This window comes from Lolium perenne, chromosome 5 (assembly GCF_019359855.2).
Source record: "Lolium perenne isolate Kyuss_39 chromosome 5, Kyuss_2.0, whole genome shotgun sequence".
Taxonomy (NCBI): domain Eukaryota; kingdom Viridiplantae; phylum Streptophyta; class Magnoliopsida; order Poales; family Poaceae; genus Lolium; species Lolium perenne.
This window is the reverse complement of record NC_067248.2, coordinates 225,169,011-225,175,173: the sequence shown is the minus strand read 5'-3', so window position 1 is coordinate 225,175,173 and position 6,163 is coordinate 225,169,011.

The following is a 6,163-nucleotide window of genomic DNA, read 5'->3' as shown; positions in this document are numbered from 1 at the left end:
GCACCTCCGTACTCGGTCACACGTTCGGTTGTTGATGAAGACGACGTCCACCTCCCCGTTCCAGTGGGCAGCGGAAGTAGTAGCTCCTCTTGAATCCGACAAAGACGACGGCGTGGTGTGGGTGGCGGTGGAGAAGTCCGGCGGAGCTTCGCTAAGCTACGCGGGAGATATGGAGGAGAGGGGGGCGGCTAGGGTTTGGGAGGGGGTGGCCGGCCACTTCAATGGGGCGGCCAGCTTGTGGTCTTGGGGGTGGCCGGCCCCCTCCCTTGGCCCCTCATTATATAGGTGGATTCCCAAGAGTTGGTCTCCAAGTCTTCGAATAAGACCCGAACCAAAAACTTCCCATAAGAGGGGGAAACCTAGCCAAGCTAGGACTCCCACCAAAGGTGGGATTTCCACCTCCCATATGGGGGGTTGGCCGGCCCCCTAAGGGGGAGTCCACTTGGGACTCCTCCCCCACTAGGGTTGGCCGGCCATGGAGGTGGAGTCCCATGTGGACTCCACCTTCCTTGGTGGTTTCTTCCGGACTTTTCTAGAACCTTCTAGAACCTTCCATAGAACCTTCCGCGACATTTTAATTCACATAAAATGACATCCTATATATGAATCTTATTCTCCGGACCATTCCGGAACTCCTCGTGATGTCCGGGATCTCATCCGGGACTCCGAACAAATATTCGAACTCCATTCCATATTCAATTTCTACCATTTCAACATCCAACTTTAAGTGTGTCACCCTACGGTTCGTGAACTATGCGGACATGGTTGAGTACTCACTCCGACCAATAACCAATAGCGGGATCTGGAGATCCATAATGGCTCCCACATATTCAACGATGACTTTAGTGATCGAATGAACCATTCACATATAATACCAATTCCCTTTGTCACGCGATATTTTACTTGTCCGAGGTTTGATCTTCGGTATCACTTTATACCTTGTTCAACCTCGTCTCTGACAAGTACTCTTTACTCGTACCGTGGTATGTGGTCTCTTATGAACTTATTCATATGCTTGCAAGATATTAGACGACATTCCACCGAGAGGGCCCAGAGTATATCTATCCGTCATCGGGATGGACAAATCCCACTGTTGATCCATATGCTTCAACTCATACTTTCCGGATACTTAATCCCACCTTTATAGCCACCCATTTACGCAGTGGTGTTTGGTGTAATCAAAGTACCTTTCCGGTATAAGTGATTTATATGATCTCATGGTCATAAGGACTAGGTAACTATGTATCGAAAGCTTATAGCAAATAACTTAATGACGAGATCTTATGCTACGCTTAATTGGGTGTGTCCATTACATCATTCATATAATGATATAACCTTGTTATTAATAACATCCAATGTTCATGATTATGAAACTAATCATCCATTAATCAACAAGCTAGTTTAAGAGGCATACTAGGGACTTCTTGTTTGTCTACATATCACACATGTACTAATGTTTCGGTTAATACAATTATAGCATGATATATAAACATTTATCATAAACATAAAGATATAAATAATAACCACTTTATTATTGCCTCTAGGGCATATCTCCTTCATGATCAACCGACCGCGCGCACGTCTCCGCCAAGCACGTCCCCGAGCACGCGCCTACCACCGATCGAGCTACGGGCTGCCGCTGCGTCGCCCCTTCGGGCCGCAGCGCCGCCGCCTTTGGTCCATGCTACCGGCCTCCGACGCGCCTTCCAAGGCGCGTACGTCGCTGGTGGCGTTCCGCCGCTGCACCGACTCGCGCCCTGCAGCTACGCCGGCCCCTCAGGCCGTGGCGTTGCCGCACGCGGTCACCTTTGTCGTCCCCCGCGCATCGACGTCCGAGGCCACCACAGCGCCGCCCCTTCGGCGCGGGCCGCCTCCGTCCGCGCATGGTCTTCGTCACGCCGCTGGGTCTTCCTCGCCTACTTCGTGTACCGCCGCCGCGCCCCCACCCCAGGTCGCCGCTGGGCTCGCCAACCACTTCAAGTCGCGCTGGGCTCGCCGACCACCGCAACGCCCGTCTAGGCGTCCAGCATGACCACCCCTGGTCACCGCTGGGTTAGCCGCCTTCTACGTCTCCAACCGTCTCGACTTCGTCGCCCGTGTCATCGCCTCGTTCCCGTCTACACCACCTGCTACTCTACTCCGAGAACCGCGGGCAGCGTCGGCATCTCTCCGTCGATCTGCGACCGCGACGCTTCCGGAGGCCTCCTCTGCTAGTCCCTCTGACATGGCGACAAGTTCATGATGGTTCCTGCCCCTCGCATGCCCGGTACTGGCAACACTGGAAGTGCCTTCGTCCCCGACACGTTCCCGAGTCTGGCAAACTCGCGCCGGACGTCTCGTCTTCATCGGCTTCGACAACGTCTTCTTCGGCATCGCCTCTACGACTGCCTCGACCGCGTCACCGACTTCTTCTATGTGTACTCGGTTCTGGCAAAACCGAAGTATGCCTTCGTCCCCGACGTGCGCCTGGTTCTGGCAAAACTAGGGCCGCACCTCGTCCTCGATGGCTCGGACTGCATCGACTTCGGCATCGACAACCTCCACGACTGCCTCGACACGTCTCCGTCACTCTCCTCGCGCACTACGCGTTTGCGGCTACATCGACACCGGCACCCGCCCACGACATCGACCACGGCAATTCCTCGCGCGGCTCCCTCGACCAAGGTTGCAGCACCCACGCTCTCGGCTACCTCGACATCGGCATAAAGGGCTACCACCTCGCTTGCGCCTCACCAGCCTCCTCTCCAGTCCAAGCATCCGCGACGCAACTCCGTCCACGACGCTCTCGCTACGACTGCGGGGGAGTGTCAGCCTTCTGGGGTCCACTTCGGTTTATCTCTAGTCTGACCGTTCGCGACGCTATTGTTGTTCACGTCACTACCGCTACGACTGCGGGGGAGTGTTAGAGATATATTTGGTATACGTACGGTTTAGGTAGTCTAGGATAGAGATAGATCTTGTATCTTGTCTTGCACTTCAAGATGATCCCTGTACGCCTATATATACTCGCCCATGAGGCTCAATAATACATCCAACATATTCCGCATATCTCTCTCCCTCTCTATCCTTCTACATATCCGCTATGATGTGTAAGTGATTTACGTGATGCTAAGGTGTGCTGTCTGATTCCCTTTTTATTAGCACAAGATGGGTCATGTCATGTTGGGGTTTAAAGGAATATACTCGAGGCAGAATTTTTTCTTGGATGTTCATGTTCGGGATTACCTGTACATTCTGCCACACACCGCTTCTCTTGGACTATAGATTTCTGTATGTCATTTTCCCGGTCACACCAAAATAGGTACTTCAGTTGTGTTTTTTTTCTTCCAAAATAGCTACTTCAATTGTTTTGTGACAACCCATATTTTAAAGTTATTAAATAATTTGAGTTCGAAAATAATTATCTTTTAATTAGTTTAATTTGTGCTAATTTATACTGGTATTTAAATTAAATGCTAACCTTTGCATGTAATAAAAAAAATAAAGTGGCCTGTCATTGTGAAGTATCAGTTTGATTTGCTTGTGCATGTTCATTAGTACTAATACATGCATATCGATCAGTGGAGCTAACTAGGATGTAATACTAATTAGATATTACTAGCTAGCTTTAGCACTCAGCCACTCACACGTAGTCAGCATGTATTCACGATGTGAAAAAGTATTAAGTTAGCCGGTGTCAGCTGCTTGTTGTGTCGGCAGCACAAAACAGACTAGGATACCTACGTGGAGCAGTGCACGTTAACCAGCCTATGACTCATGGACACGTGCGAGCGAGCTGGCCAATGGAAGTACCTCATTTGCTTTGCTTAGTACAGCGATGAGCAGCGTTAGCTTAAGCGGCCAGATACTTTAGCTGCGCAACCAACGCTGCCACTTATAAATAGATGACCTTTGCTGCTTGTTTGCACTTCACACACACGCGCGCCAGCGTCACTAGACTGAAAGCCAGAAAGTGAGAACCAAACTAAGAGAGATCTCCGCTGCATGTGTTGAGAGAAATAGTGTATCAGTGAGTGAGAGAGGAGATGAGATAAATAGTGTGTAGGCTCTAATAGTCTAGTGGTGAAGATTATTCCTGCCCATGGCTATGGAAGTTTATTTAGCAAGAGGCGCTGCTGAATCGTATAGAGTTGAGCCGGTGCAAGAGCGGAGGATATACTGTCATCCGTTTATGTTTGCTGGTTTTCTAGTAGAAGATACATTGATCTGGAATTCTATGCCGAGACATATATCTTTTATTCGAGGCAAGTTGTTTATACTCTCTCATATACTTTGTAGAATATATTTGCTGCTAAGTTATGTTAGATTATTTAGTAGAGATATGTGAGTTTTCCGTGAAAATATTTGCGGTGTAATGTGCCGGTGTCGGTATACGGTGATGGATCCTCTGGAGCCACCGGTACGAACTGGGCATTAACGCAAACAATGAGAGGAAGCGATTCACTGAGAATTTTATAAGAGAAAACTTGGTGCTACGAATGTAAACATATTGTACCGGTCACAGTTCAGGTATGAGATTGACTGAGTTCTCCACTAGGACGGCCCTATTGTGGAACGTGTCGATGATGGATCCGTAGGAGCGATCGACATCAGTAGGTTCACGTGTCCGGGTTCTAGTGGGCTAAAGGGCTCTGCTCCTCTAGCGCATGTGTGGTGCTAGTTGAGGCTGTCGATGTCGGAGTACCCCTCTGCAGGGTGTAAAAGCGTGAATTTCACCCCTGTGATTCCCGGTAGGGAAACTTACTTTCATGTGTGGCACCATGCGTTTTTAAATATCCTAACTACTTTAACCACCTTTTGTTGTTCGAAAATCATTTCTATTTTACATTTTATATGATTGTGTATAATCAGTTTGATGAGTATGACTTGGCGTACTCATCAGCTCCCCTATGTGTTTTTAGACGCAGACGTCGTTATCGGAAGACCTCATCGGTGGAGGTTTAGACTGGACCAGCGGGTGGGAAGCGTTGTAGAGAACCTAGTTGTAATTCCGATGTAATTGTAAAGAAAGTTATAAAATGTTGTAGTTGAGCTTCTCGAGATCCACTGTGTTGGTTTTATGCCTGCATTTTTAGCCTTGCGCGAGTATAAGCCTCTCGGTTTATATACGCGCGGCGGCTGTCATGTCTAGACCCGGTTTCGGGGCGTGACATGTTTTGACATGACAATTATACTTTATCATTATTATCTGTTTTCCTTTTTCTAAGAGTTATGTTGGAGGCAGTGCAAGTCATCTATATCATATGCGCTCCTCCAGGTCTGAAGAACATAGGATGTCATGCAGAATTGACGTGTGCTCCTTTGCAAGCAAAGACTAAAACAAGGCTAACATACATTTGTCTGATACATTTTTCTATTTCAGATTGAATTTGCACGAAGGGCTGCCAACGAAGAAAACGTGGTGTCCTTTCAGAGAAGAGGCACTGGCCAATGAAGATATGAAACTTTAGTCCAAAGGTATGTTCTCAGCCCAATTCGGCTTATACTTAAGATCCTATTGTTAGACAGGCGTGTTTATGTGCATTCCTTTGATCGCGTATTTGTAATCATCCAAATGTCATAGGTCTCAATCAGCTATTATTACCTCTAACTGTTGAGTTGCATAGTATCATAATTAAAAAGAATGATTGATATACATACAGAAGAATTTTTAATAGGAAAAGACACACCATATTAAAGATGAGGAGTTTGTCCAAATTCGATAAGATTGACAACTTAGGCAGTTAGGCCTAATGGCACAGATGAACCCAACCCAAGATCGATATTAAAGATGGGGGGTTTGTCCACCATATTAAAGTTAATGTTCGTGTCAACCCGAAATTCGATCGCATGCAAGATGGTACCATCATCATCAATGGAGCGCCGATGCCAGCCGCCTCTTCCCGGACCGCGCGCGTGCGGAAGCAAAACCCATCCCTGCCGTGGTCCTCCCCGGCCGGAAGCCGTGGACCAGAGCGAATTTGGCTGGGCTCGCGGACTGGGATCATGATCATCCCGTCTCCTCGCACTCACAACTATATGGGGAAATGAGCGGCAACAATTCGTACGGAAATCCTAGACCTACGGAATTGGACTTACGGACTCACCTTATGGGCATACGTGGAAAAGTTTGGTTGGTGCAAATCTTTGGCCCTCCTTGATTTCCGGGTTGTAACCCCTTCGG